Source organism: Pristis pectinata, chromosome 20 (genome assembly GCF_009764475.1).
Source record: "Pristis pectinata isolate sPriPec2 chromosome 20, sPriPec2.1.pri, whole genome shotgun sequence".
NCBI lineage: Eukaryota > Metazoa > Chordata > Chondrichthyes > Rhinopristiformes > Pristidae > Pristis > Pristis pectinata.
Window position 1 is genome coordinate 12,395,609 of NC_067424.1, and position 15,126 is coordinate 12,410,734.

Genomic DNA, 15,126 nt, shown 5'->3' on the forward strand with positions numbered 1-15,126 from the left:
TGTTTCCATGCTGTATTACTCCATGACTGTACAGATTACAGGCAACAAATGAGCATGTATGGGCACAGGGTCAGTTGTGCATTTGGGTCTGAGGGACGGACAAGACAGCCTTTCTGTCTGTTTGAACCCCAAATTTTCTCTGAACTCCTATCCTCCTCAGTAACGTCATAAATCACCAGAATCTCAGAATGGTTATGGCATGGAAGGAAGCCATTCGGCCCATCAAATCTGCAATCCCACCACCCTGCTCTCTTGTCATTATCTCAGAAAATTCCTTTCGGATACTTATCCTGCTCCCTTTTGAACACTGCAATTGAATCTACCTTCAGTATTATCACTGACAGTGCATTCCATATCCTAACCACTTGCTGGGTAAAATAGGTATTTCCTCATAGCGTTCTGCAGAAACTCAGAGATTCTAGATAAAATTCGGAGAGTTCACAGTTGATTTCATTCCAGTAAATCTTTCACTTGAGTGCTCTCTGATGTCTGTGTGTCCTTTTTGTAACATGGAAAGCAGAAACATTGAGATTTCTCCATGTGAGGTTGAACCCCGTGTGATACAAAGACAATACTTGTGACTATTTGGACACAAACTTTGGATGAGACTCATTGGAAACCCAATGGCTGAGCTGGATTTTGGCTTTGAAAACCATTCTCTAAGGTTGCCTAATATGTGTGGTTCCAACATTTGAGGATCTTGAATTGACTGCCAATTCATACAGCCCTTCCTCGACCCCTTCCCACACCATACACCATCCTCCATTTCCAGTAAACGGGTACAGGCCAGTACCAGTAGGAAAGAAGCTGATGCAGTCTGGGCAAATCGATTAAATTGGCAATGTTAGTGAAACAACTGTGTCTGTGGGTTTCTGAGTTGCACAGACAATGAAATCCACAAAGAGTCAATAGAAAGAAGATTTGTGACACTGGACACGGAAAGAAATACCCCAGATGCCAGCGATTGGAGCAGAGAGAGACATCTACGTGTCTAACTGTGACGACTTGTATCTGTTCTGCCTGCCGCTCACCTACTACCTGAGGGTGGCTTTAATTGCCTTTCAAATGTCATCCCTGGCTTGCCATTGACAGATTGTTTGCACTGGTACCAGTCAGCTGGAAATAACGAGAGTCATTTAAACCAGATGCAAAGCAACTTCCCTCCTTGCAGTCTCCAGGCTTTTAAAGCCTTTGCTGGCTGGTTGCTAATCACTGGCCCTGATTCAGCTGAATCAACCTTTCAACCTTGGTGCTGCTCTCAGTATGAGCCTAGACATCCACCCTTAGTTTTCTCACAGTCAAACCGCAGCTGGATGCTGTGTGTATGGCATGCTTATTATCATACACACACCTCTGAATTTGCTTTGGCCTCTTATCCAGAGCACCCTGACATTTAAAATCTTCATCACTGCATTTAATACCCCTGAGTCTATTCCCTCTTCCATCTCTGCAATCTCTGGCTCTACAATCATTCCAGTGGAATCGGTCTGTACTATAACAATTCTAATTCAATGCCACTGTCTTTCTGCACCCAGCTTCTTCAACTTCCTTATTAATCATTCCCATACTGACAGCCTTCCTTCCACTACCCGAGTCTTGGATTCTGGAATTCCTTCCCCGGATCTCTCTCCCTTTACACATACCACTTTGAGAAAATTTTTAACTATCCTTTAGTATCGGTTTATTAATTTTTCTCAGATCTGAAATTCAGTGCTTCTCTATCCCTTTTAAATTATTGAGAACAGAGCTGTACTCAAAGTAGGGTCTAAAGCTTAGCAAAGCTTCACTGCTTTTCAAGAAGTAAACCCTAATCAATTCTGATGAAGGGTCTCAGACATGAAACGTTAAATTTGCTTCACTTTCCACTGAGTGTTTCCAGCCTGCTGAGCGTTTCCAGCCTTTTCTGTTTTTATTTCATAAACCATAATCCCTAGTTTGCTTTCTCATAATCTTATTAACCCAAGTTGTTACCTTTAATGGACTGTGCCTGTGTCCTCCCTTTTCTACTCAGCCACAATCAATCTCCAATATAATATGTGACCTACTTATTTAAGTTATCCAAAATGTTGCACCTCACACTCATCTCTTCTGAAATTTATTTGCCAATTATATGCTCACATTCCAAGTTTATTAATATCTGGTTGTATTTGAAGCAGCTATCCACAGCGCCAACACCTCTATTCTTCCTGCTCCCAAATCTGCCATCACCCATAAATTCAGAAATCAGCTTCATCCTCAATGAGTTTTGATGCAGTTGTCCTACTGCTTGGAGACAGTGCTAAAGGCAATATCAAACCTGTTAGAACACCACCACCAATATTCAACTTGCTGTGAATATTATTAACTCCTAATGCAATATTCAGCACCATATGGCACAATGTTGAATGCAGAAACAAGGTACAAAGACAGGAGCAGATTGCTTCAGCCTCTATCGATTATAATCCAAAAGTAACATACTGCAGATGCTGAAGATCTGAAATTAGACACAAAGTGCTGGGAATACTCAGCAGGACAGGCAGCATTGATGGAGAGAGAAACAGAGAATATTTTTTAAGTTGATGAACCAGGCTTTAGGTTGTGATGTTTGGACTGAATGTTTTATGTCTTCAGAAGTGTCACTGATGTGGTCCCTTGGATGAGGGACTTTAGTTACATGGAGAGACTAATAATGCTGGGTGTGTTCTCATCAGGGAGGAGGTAGTTAATAGGGCATTTGATGGATGAGTTCAAAATCACAAAAGGATTTGATGGAGTGAATAAGGAGAAAATCTTTTCAGCGGCAGAAGTTTCAGTCACCAGTAAACATGGATTTTGAGGACTTTGACCAAAGAGCCAGAAGAACAAACTTTACTCAGTGAGTTTTGATCTTCGAATGCACTACCTGAAGGTGGAAACTTCAATGGAAACTTTCTAAAGAAAACTGGACAATTTCTTGGTGAAAAATTATAGCATACTGGGGAAGAGCAGAACAGAGACATCGATTGGATGGTTCCAATAGGCAGCATTGGCCAAACAGCCTCAGCCTCAACCTCTGCTGAATCATTTTTGATCTCATTTTATCAACATCTCATTTTATGATTCAATGACTGCAATGTGAATATGTTTGGGGTGGGGGCGGGGGGGGGGGGGGGTTGGATGGGGAAGAAAGCCTGACTCAACAATAACAGCTTTTCAGATTAACTTCCATTGATAATGTCCATGGAGTAGGCTGTGGCTCTAACGGCTTCTTAGTTGTTATCCCTTTACATAGACACTAGGTGGCACACAAGGCCACTTTCACCCAAGGATCCGTGCTGGAATCAAACAGAATAAAGTAAATTATTTTGTGTCAAGAGGTGGAAAGGTTAACCAGATTTTTTTAAAAAATCATTCATGGCATCTTAATACTACAGGAAAATCCATCATTTATCACCCATCACTAATTGCTCTGGTGATGAGCCATCTCCTTTAACCATTACAGTCCATGGGGTTTTGATACATTGAGGTTCACTGAGTCATTTTAGAGAGCAGTTAAGAGTTAAAGACATTGAATCTGAAGTCACATGTAGGCCATGACGGATTAAAAGGGAAGATTTCTGTTCCTAAAGGGCACTTATGTACCTGATGGGTTTTTAATGACAATACCTTCATGGTCACCATTACTGATGCTGGCTATATGTGCAGATTTATTTAATTAACTACTTCTAAATTCCCCCTGTTGCCATGGTGAGATTTGAACTCATATTTCTGGATCTTCAAAAGGCAAGATACTGGAGATGCTGGAAATCAGAAATAAGTTAAAAATGCTGGAAATACTCAGCAGATCAGGCAGCACCTCTGGAAAGAGAAACATATATAATATTACAGATCAATGACCCTTTGTTGGAACTACCCATTAAATAATCTTGAGACGTAGGTAAAATTGCTTCGATTGGTATTGATGTCCATCCCTTGTTATTCTTATCAAACTGAACACTTTTCCAGGCCACTTCAGAAGGAGAGTTAAATGTTAACCACATTAGTGTGAGATTGGAGACACGAGAGACTGCAGATGCTGGAATCTGGAGCAAAAAAACAAACTGCTGGAGGAACTCAGAGGGTCGGGCAGCTTCTGTGGAGGGAAAGGGATAGTTGAAGTTTCAGGGTGAGACTCGAAATGTCGACTGTCCATTTCCCTCCACAGATGCTACCTGACCTACTGAGTTCCTCCAGCAGTTTAAGTGTGAGATTGGAGTTACGTATAGGCCAGACCAGCTTCCTTTCCTTAATGGGTCATTAGCAAAACAACGGGGAGAAATTTTGCAACAATCCAACAATTTCATTCTAATTATTAATAGGATTTTATTCCACATTTTTACCTAGAAATTGGATTTCACCCTTACTGGAGTGTGAAACCTGTGCTGTCTTTATCACTAAAGCCCAATTAGATCCCCTGCAAAAGGTTATGAAATTGGCCAAAAATACTTCAGAAACTGTGGGTGTGTGAGTGATTCACATCCAAGCACAGGCACTTAAAGAGGACTTTCGCTGTTTCTGATGGGAATAGGTTCAAATGGATGGAGTCACAGAGTCATACAGCACGGAACAAGGCCCTTCAGTACAACTTGTCTATGCCAACCAAGATATTCATCTAAGCTAGGCCCATTTGACTTAGTCATCTTTTACAATGTACTGTGCACCAATCAGAGAAGGTCTTTGAATCTTAAAGATACAGCTCCCAGGGTAGGCCGGCAGGCTGCTGCAACACGCAATATGGTTGCTATGGAAGTGAGAAAGGCTTCATGGGAGAGGGAGAGAACATCTAGATTCCGTGGGAGAGAGCTGACATTCTCACAAGGAAGCAGGTTCTGTCTAACAGGTGGCCATGTGACTCTGAAAACCATGACAGAAAGTGCCAGCCACCTCTTGGAAAGATCCTGTGATGATAGTATTCAGACAATGTGACCTTGATCTTGATGGAGAAAGAGTGTGGCTGGAGATCTTCTGGCAGCAGGTCATTTGATGACAGTCCTTGAGAACCTGAATGTGTGAAGATATTGCTCAGCTGAGAAGTCCAGGTATCTCTCAACACTCAATGGGAGTAGTCTCTTCACAGACATCATTTCTGTGTCTCCTTCCACCAAGTTCCTGAACCATCCTGCTTTGTTGGTCACTGCTGTTGTATTTGCAGACTTTTGTTTTTGGGGGTAGGAGTTATAAACAAAACATTCTTTATTGAAGGCAGTAACTCTCAAGTGTCTGGTGCAACAATGTGTCGGCGTACACATTGTCCACACAATTCTTAAAGATACCATCACACTTATATACATCTGGCTTCCCCTTTAAATAAACCCATGAACTCTTCAACTATGTACACATGTGAAGTTATACATGGGTTAAATATTTACCTATATATTCAAACTATTATAAATTAAATTGATGGACTGTTTTTCTTTAGCCTCTGAGGTTTCCTCTCCTGCGAAGACGTGTTTGTCATCGCTGAAGTGTCCACTCACTTCTGGTGGATCACATTCTGCTGAAAGACATATCTTATCCACTCGAATGGTAAATTGGTTTATTATTGTTACATGTACCGAGGTACAGTGAAAAATTTTGTTTTGTGTGCCATTCATACAGATCATTTCATCACATCAGTACATTGAGGTAGTACAAGGGAAAACAGAATGTAGAATGTACAGTTACAGAGAAAGTGCAGTGCAGGCAGACAATAAGGTGCAAGGTCATGATGAGGTAGATTGTGAGGTTAAGAGTCCAAAGGGACTCATAACAGCAGGATAGAAGCTGTCCTTGGGCCTGGTGGTATGTGCTTTCAGGCTTTCGTATCTTCTGCCCAATGGGAAGGGGGAGAAGAGAGAATGTCCAAGGTGGTGGGATCTTTGATTATGTTGGCTGTTTTACTGAGGCAGCAAGAAATGTAGACAACAGTCCATGGAGAGGAGACTGGTTTTTGTGATGTGCTGAACTGTGAATGAAGGCCTCCTGTGCCTTCGATCCACGTCCTGCCCAGTGATGGCTGCATCATAGAAATCATCCCTTAACTCAGATCCATGCTTATCTGGTACCACATGTTCTTGATCACCACCTGCTTGGGTATCATGTGTATACTGATTGATTCATGTGAATATATCAATGTCTGATGACTATCTTCATTGTGACGTTGTTGGAATTGCAAGCAAGTGGAGAACATTCAAATGCCTTACTGACGTGGTTTGTAGATAGTGGAAAGGTCTGGAGATAGAAGGAAGTGAGTCATTTGCCACATGATAGCCAGCATCTGACTTGCTCTTGTAGCCACAATATTTATGTAGTTGGTCCAGTTCTGATTAATGGTGATCCCAGTGATATTGATGGTGGGGTCTTGATAATGGTACTGCCATTAAATGTCAAGGATAGGTGGTTTGACTCTTTCTTGTTGGGGATGGTCTTATCACTTCTGTGGTGTAATTTGTTATTTGTTCCATTGATAACCAGGTCAAGGAGGACTGCCACAGAGAACTCTCACTGTACAGAGAGTTACATTTACCTACTTTCCCACTTGAAGCCATCTCTCCCAATTATGTGACTGACGGCTCCTATCCAACTCCTCGGAAGAAAATCAACATGTAAGTGCCACTCATGGTATTTCAGTCAAACATTGCGCTTCTGGAACCCGTTGAGTTTCTTTCCCAGTACCTTCAAATGTTCCTGTTTGGTCCTGTTTAATCACAACTAGCACACCAATGCCTCTACAGCATAGCAACACTGCTACCTCCTTACAAGGCTAAGGAAATTCAGATTGTCCCCGATGACTCTCACCAATTTTTACAGATGCACCATAAAAAGCATCTGATCCAGACACATCACAGCTTGGTATGGCAATAGCTCTGCCGAAGACCACAAGAAATTGCAGAAAGTTGTGAATGCAGCCCAGTCTATCACGAAGACCAGCCTCCCCTCCATTAACTCGGTCTACCCTTCCCGCTGCCTCGGGAAAGCAGCCAACATAATCATGGATCCTCCCACCCCGGTCATTCTCTCTTCTCTCCCTCTCACATCATTGTGGCCTTTGCACTTTATTCGTCTACCTGCACTGCACTTTCCCTTTAATGTAACACTACATTTTGAATCTGTTTTTTTCCTTTTGTACTACCTTGTACTTACGTATAGAATGATCTGCCTGGATAGCATGCAAACAAAAGCTTTTCACTGTATCTTGGTGCATGTGACAGTATTAAACCAATTACTGTTTTCTGCAATATTAGTCAAGGCTTCTGACTGACTATCCCAGTAACATAACTTAATCTTTCTGCGTATCTGCCTCAGCGATGCTCGCTGAAGCTGTGATCAAATTGTGGAGAGTGTACTGAAAGTGAAAGGATTGTGCTGCCACTTGTAGCAAGCATTGATCATAATTCCATCAGATGTTAGTCCAAAAGGCAGGGACCCAAGTTCAAATCCTGATCTCTTCTTGGAGCCCACGTACAATACAAAGGAACTGCAGAAATCAATTCATCATAAAAAGAAGCAAAAAAAAATTGTGTATAATCTGAGTAATGACAGTGGCAACCAAGCAACCTGAGTTGATTGCAGGTTTTCAATCTTCGTACTGAGTCACATCACTTTAAATGAGGAATGATGAGTCAACATCTGCTTTTGTAGTTGATTGATTTGCTGCCTCGTTTCCTGGGAAATAATTCCCACATGACTGCCCTTGAGTTTTAATATGGATCTGTTTGGCTTCGTCTCTTTTTTACTCCCAGAGAAATTTTTCCTTACTTTCAAAACTCTTGCATTCACGAAGACTGCCCTAACTGAAAGTTAGCTAGGGTGAGACACACAAGTGGGGAAACCTGTTGAGTAGATTAGATTGAACTCAGGTCTCATAAACAGGATACCACTTGCATGTCAGGCTGTTGTAGGAATGCAATTGGTCTCTAAAGAAAGAAGAGGTTACGAGGAAAAGGGCGGTGGCATTGGTAAGTGCTTGGTTGTGGTAAGGTGGATAGGAAAGGGGCAACCAGACACTGTGAGACCTTACTGCCAACTTCTAAACCATGGTTCCTTAAGTATAGCACCTGGCCATTAGAATAAAAACGTGCTGTATCGTTCCCAAGGTTTGGTATCCTTCAAATGGTTTTCAGGTCATGAATAGAAATGGTAATGATATCTTCAGTCTTAAGAAGAGTTGATATCATCAAAGATCAAAGGAGGATTATTCTGACCTTTGGCCTCTTATCTCCAAGTTCCTAGTGGCATATTTTTGAAGAGGCTTTCTCAAAGTACCTGTTGTCTACCTCTTGAACCCCCTGCAGAGCAAAGAGGGGCAGAGATCACAGGGGAAGATGAAGAGCTAAAAGGCAAGTGTTTTTTTGAAAATGTTTTCACTTAATGGTACCTTCTGACTGCTGGGTGCTTTCTATCACAACATTCAGGAGGCTTCACTTTCCTACCATTGTACTGGTGCTGCAGTGAGCCAGCACAGCCCTGCACCTGGAGAAGATCGAAAGTCCCTGACCATTGCTGGGATAAAATCTACAGGCCTGCAGTTATTAAAGATATCCATGATCAAATGGGCTGAATTCAAAAGCGGAAAAGGAAAAGGCGGAGCCAGGTATCCAAGATGGTTTTGTTGGGAATAATGCCAATTTTCATTTATAAAGCACCTCCAGTGTAATGAAACCCCAAGGAGTTTCATGGGAATATCATCAGATAATGTCTGACACCAAGCTACCTCATGAAACATTTATATAGGTGACATAAAGCTTAACTCAAAACAGGAAAGTTTTAAGGAGTGTCTTGAAGGAAGAAAAGGAGAGGTGAAGGGTTTCAGGGATGGAATTCCAGAATTAGGGACCAGTTGACAACCATCAATACTAGAGTGAAGGAAGTCAGAGGTGTGCAAGGAGCAAGAGATGGAGGGACACAAAGAACTCAGAAGGTTGTAGAACTGGAAGACTAGGACAGTAGCGTTGATGTAGAGAGGGACTTTGGGGTCCAAGTCCTTAGCTCCCTGAACGTGGCTGCACAGGTTGATAGGGTTGTAAAGAAGGTGTATGGTATGCTTGCCTTTATTCGTCAAGGCATTGAGTTCAAGAGTCACAAGGTTATGTTGCAGCTTTATAAAACTCTGGTTAGGCTGCACCTGGAGTATTGCATTCAATTCTGGTCACCCTCCTATAGGAAGGATGTGGAGGCTTTGGGGGGGATGCAGAAGAGGTTTACCAGGATGCTGCCTGGATTAGAGGGCATGTGCTATGAGGAGAGGTTGGACAAATTTGTGTTGCTTTCTCTGGAGCAGCGGAGGCTGAGGGGAGACCTGATAAAAGTTTATAAGATTATGAGAGGCATAGATAGAGCAGAGAGCTGGTATCTTTATCCCCATGGTCAAAATGTCTAATTCTAGAGGGTATGCATTTAAGGTGAGAGGGGGTAAGTTCAAAGGAGATGTGCGGGGCAGGTTTTTTTTGCACACAGAGAGTGGTGGGTGCCTGGAATGTGCTGCCAGGGGTGGTGGTGGAGGCAGATACAATAGAGGCTCTTAGATAGGCTCATGAATATGGTATTGGTATTGGTTTATTATTGTCACTTGTACCAAGGCACAGTGAAAAGCTTGTCTTACATACCAATTGTACAGGTGAATTCATTACGCAGTGCAGTTACATTGAGTTAGTTCAGAGTGCATTGATGTAGTACAGGTAACAACAATAACAGTACAGAGTAAGGTGTCACAGCTACAGAGAAAGTGCAGTGCAATAAGGTGCAATATGCAGAGAATGGAGGGATATGGACTTGTGTAGGCAGAAGGAATTAGTTTAGTTCGTTGCTTAATTACTAATTTAATTATTTCAGCACAACTCTGTGGGCCAAAGGGCCTGTTCCTGTGCTGTACTGTTCTGTGGAGGAAGTCCGGAGAAAGAGTGAGAATGGAGGGGTTGAACACAAGGGTGACCATTTTACAACTGGACATTGATTCTCCACAAGCCAGTGTAAGTCAGAGGGTGAACAGGACTTTGGTGTACGCTTTAAGGTCTTGCCTTTCTTAGTGACTGATTGGAACAATTAATCCAGTCCAGCAACGAAACTACCCACGTATTTTATGAGGGTTTTTGCTGGAAGTGAGTTCAGAAGGACTCGTGCTTATCACTGAAATGCTATGACTGTCTATCGAGAGTTCACTCAACTTGTGATGGGTCCTTGCCCTCAGCATTATGTGCATTAAGAAACATAATCTGACTATAGAGTCAAAGAGTTACAGTCATACAGCAAGAGCGCAGAGGAGATTCACCAGGGTATTCTACAGAACTTTAGTTATGGGGAGAGATTGGATAGGCTGCTTTGTTTTCCCTGGAACAAAGGAAGCTGATAGAGGTATATAAAAGTATATGAGATATAGACAGGGTAGATAGTCAGAATCTTTTTCCCGTGGTTGGTGTATCAAAAACAAAAGGATGTAGGTTTAAGGTGAGAGGAAGGATTTTTAAAGGGGATTTGAATTCTGGATTCTGGTGAATCTCCTGGTGAATCTCCTCTGCACTCTTTCCAGTGCAATCACATCCTGCTTATAGTGTGTTGATCAGAATTTTGCTGACCTTTTTAACCATCCACACCAATCCTATTTGCCCACAATAGAACTGTATCTTTCCATGCCTTTTGGTTAAAATGCTGTGCATCTGATCACCCCTTTCACTTAATTAGACTAAAAGCCAGACCAGAGCCAGGTTATCTTAATCAGATCAGAGCCAGGTCCTGAATGAGGCCGATTCAAATAGAAGAGGCTCAATTCAACATCAAATGAGATTCAGAAAGAGAAATAAAGAGAGGGAAAGAAACATTGATTAAGGAACAGAGAGAAAAGGGAGAATGGAAATTCCAAAGAAAAGCAATAAATTCACATTGTTTTAGAGTCACAGAGTTGAACAGCAATGAAGTGGGCCCTTCAGTCTGTCAAGTCCATGTCAACCTTTTTGTCTATCTACACAAGCCACACGAATGATAGAAAAATGGAGGGCTATGTGGGAGGGAAGGGTTAGATAGATAGTAGAGAAGGATAAAGTGTCAGCACAACCTCGTGGGCCAAAGGGCCTGTACTGTGCTGCAATGTTCTGTGTTCTATGTTCTAATCCCATTTGCTCACATTAAGTCCATATCCATCTATTCCTTGCCTATTTAATGATTGTATCTGACCCCAGCACCTCCTCTGGCAGCAAGTTCCAGATATCAATCACTTTCCTCTCAAATCCCCTTTAAAACTCCTTCCTCTCAACTTAAATCTTTGCCCTTTTGTTTTCAATACCCCAACCATGGGAAAACAGTTCTGACTATCTATCCTGTTTATGACTCTTATAATTTTGTATACATCTCTCAGCTTCCCTCATCCCAGGGAAAACATACTGGCCTATCCCCAATCTCTCCCCAAAACTAAACTTCTCTAATCCAGGCAACATCTTGATGAACCTTTTTTTGAACTCAGTCCACTGCAATACATTCTTCCTATGGTGTGTCGACCAGAACTGCACATAATACTCCAACTGAGTTCTTCCCAGTGTTTTGTAAATTTGCACCACAATGTTCTGACTAATGAAGGCAAGCCTGCTATATGCCTTCTTCACTATCCTATCTACCTGTGTTGCTGCCTTCAGGGAACTATGGACTTGAACCCCAATGTCCCTCTGTTCATCAACATCCTTTCGCACCCTACCATCTACTGTATGTGTCCAACTCTTATTTGACAGCCTTGCACTTGTTGGGATTAGATGCCATCTGCCAACTCTCCGTCCAGCTTTCTATTTGATCTATATCCTGCTGTAGTCTTAGACAATCTTCCTCGCTATCCAAAATATCACTAATTTTTGTCTCATTCACAAACTTACTGATCATGCCTCTACATTCACATCCAAGTCATTAACATGTATCAAAACAAAAGCCCCAGCACTGATCCCTGTGCCTAGAAGTTTCCAAAATGGCACAATTCAACCTTGAAACACTTGTAATGCTTCAGTCCAAGAATAAAAACAATATTCAGGCATAAAGTATTGAAGAAACAGCACCACAGATTCAAATTACTCGGTCGCTATTTATGGTTTAGTTGGGGGGTGGGGTAGTAAATAGAAGTCAACAGACACTCCAGCTGAGAGCTACTTCAGTATATCTGGCATCAGGTGCAGAGGTGGAGGTGGCTGTTTGACCCAAAGAACCACTGATTCTGATGCATTAACTGGATATCGACCAGCCCAGGTTTGGTTAAACTATGGAAGGGGGAAGGTGTTGATGTCAGCTGGATCTTGAACTCAAAGTGTAATAAGTTCTTTTGTATGCAAACTACATTGGGCATTAAACCTAGCACCAGGAAGTCCTGATGAAGGGTCTCGGCCTGAAACGTCGACTGTTCATTTCCCTCCATAGATGCTGCCTGACCTGCTGAGTTCCTCCAGCATTGTGTGTGAGTTGCTCCAGATTTCCAGCATCGGCAGTGTCTCTTGGGTCACTGAAGTATAAGTCATTCTAGGATCCCTCTCTGTCCCACTGTTAGGACCATGGTGAATATATGGGTTGGGATGACCTTTTCTCTTTAACTGCTAGAGGGGATAAATGACACTACCATTTCCACTCTGAGTTGACTCTACTCAGCAACACAACCTTTGGTATGTAATTATTCACAAATTTAATGTAAAGGAACTCATTAATTTCATTCATTCCCCAAATTATAATACAATGGAATCTTTGAGATAGATCTGTATCACACTGTGAGTTTGTAATAGAGGTGAGAGATGTAGTTAAAGTGAGCAATGTGTTGTGGTGGGTGTAATACAATATTGAAAGTGTGGTGTGCTGAGCAGTGAGCCACAGTGTAAAAAAAGTTATTATGCTAACAAGGCCACTTTTTGGACCCTTCCTCCTGAGGGAAAAGAGAGGGGAGTAGTCGGGTGGCATCACAGTACAGATTCCCCATTCTACCAATTGTTGATATACCATTGGTCAGGTGTTCCTGGTCTCTGTGGGACCAGGAGGTTTATCATGCTTTTCAAATTCACCACCCCCCTCCAAATGCCGTGAATGCCTGACTCTCCAAGACCCTCCTCGGGACCATCCTTCCCCGCAGTGGAGCTGTTGAATGCCCTGCTTTCTCCAAAAAGTCTGGTGTATCCAAGCAACCAGCTGCTCCTCAGATGTTGCTCCCACATTTGGCCAATGAGCATCACTTCCACCTCCTGCACCCTGCAATGGTCATCTGAAGAGTGACCAGTGTTTAAACTGAGTAATGTTGTGAAATGTGTCAGGAAATCAGGGTGTTATAGTCAGGAGCATGTTTTAAAATAATTCATTGGCTCTGAAATTGGGTTCTGTTGCACTGTTTATTTCACCGCTGCAGGTATTAATTTATTGTGTGAATTGTGAATACACATTTCAGGTGTGACATGCTGACAAATTGATTAGCATGATAATGTGTGCTTGCAAGGAGTAGGCAGAATTAGAAGATTGTAATGTCACTTCTTGGGCAATGCTGATTGGACAGAAGAGCTGCATATTTCAGCAAAGGGAAGAAAGAAAAGTGGGGGGGGGGGGGTTGGGGGTAATAATGGGATAGAGAGGAGAGGAGAGGAGAGAGAGGACAGAGGAGAGAGACGATTAAGGAGAAAGAGAGCAAGAGAGAAGGAGAGAGAAAGAGAGAGAGAAAGAGAGAGAGAAAAGAAAGAAAGTACAGATAAGAGAGAGAGAGAGTGAGAGAGAGGAGGGAGAAGAGAGAAAAGAGAGAGAATAAGGCATGATGAGGGAGGACATCAACGCTCAGTAGGATGGTATTTTGGGGTGTCCTATAGTAGGAACAATGATTGCAGAGGTTCCACGGCAACAGTCTCATTAAGGAATACCAATTACAATTACTAGCCCAAAGGGACTTCCAATAATTGAAAAGCAATAGGTAACATATCAGAAGAGCTTGAGGCATCATTAATGTCCAAATAAAAAGCAATGCCTTAATGCATCTCATGGTATTTATCAAACCTCTAAGTGCTTGATAAAGTGTAGTCCCTATTAGTTTGCACCAATATTCACAGATAAATGAAAAGGATGATAACTTAATCTGTCTATGATTGTATTGGTTGAAGGTTGAATGTTGGCCAGGACATCATGAACTTCTCTGCTCTGTAGCAAGTAGGCATTAGATTTTTTGCACAACTCAGATTTAAAAACTTGCTTAAAAGTTTGTAAGATTAATTTTAAACTTCATGCAGTCTGAGTAGTGCCTTTCAAGATCCTTTTCAAATGTTTCGGAGCCTTGATGTATTTCTGAAATGGAATCACTGTTGTAACAAAGGGAAGATGCCAGCCAATTTATGCACAGCAAGCTTCCATAAACAATAATGTGAAAATGACTTAATAATGGCCCAGAAATGGAATTGCATAGGACCACATTATGTGCTAAACAATCCAGAGTAAATAAAAAAAAATAAAACTGAAAATCAGGGACTCTGATGTTGCAGAATAGTCTTTGACATTTGTTCTAGGTATCTTCCATGTGCAGATGCCGTGCCAAAGGATAGAAGACACTGGACACACACAGTGGCATCCAACACTTGTGCCTGGACATCGTTTTAATTTTCATTCACAGGCTACTCACGTAGAGAAAGGCTTTCACAGTGGTACAAGGCCTGCTTCTTAGTAGGTCCCAGCCTGGTACAGGGAGTTGATTAAGGACACGTCATCTTTAAGCTAACCTTCAGGCACACTGCTCAGTGTGTGCTCAAGCTCACAACGATCTCCACCCAGCTAATATGGCATCCATACCCCAAGCTGTATGGATGGTTATTGTACAGCCAGAAGACTGTCCTGAATTGGACAAGCATATGGTGGATCATATCCTCCAGGGTCTCCTTTTAAGTTGAAAATTTGATCAAGGAAGAAGAGTTCAGCCAGCCTGAAGAAAAGACATGACCTCATCACACCAGCAGCTCCAGTGCTTATTAGACACAACAACTGTGTCAACTTCTGTTACATTCAGGACTTTCCATTAACTGTTTTTCTTTAACGTGTAGATTGGGTTGTTGCAGTTTGCCAGCATCATTTTCATTGAAATGATTTTTAATGCATCATAGGGATAATTTGGGTTTATTCCAAAAACTAAAATAAATACATATTTTAGTTAAACTTGTCTCCATGGAATTAAGTGTA

General features: G+C 42.0%; 1 long non-coding RNA gene across 2 annotated transcripts; it reads left to right on the plus strand.

The window, feature by feature from the left end:
- The first annotated feature begins 6,458 nt into the window (after positions 1-6,458).
- On the plus strand, positions 6,459-14,960 carry LOC127580844 (uncharacterized). Of its 2 annotated transcripts, none has more exons than XR_007957888.1 (3): positions 6,459-6,581; positions 8,202-8,569; positions 14,463-14,960. It is a non-coding gene; the product is annotated as an uncharacterized LOC127580844 (long non-coding RNA). The 2 variants fall into 2 exon arrangements; XR_007957889.1 differs by lacking the exon at positions 14,463-14,960 and adding an exon at positions 12,361-12,538.
- Positions 14,961-15,126: the final 166 nt, after the last annotated feature.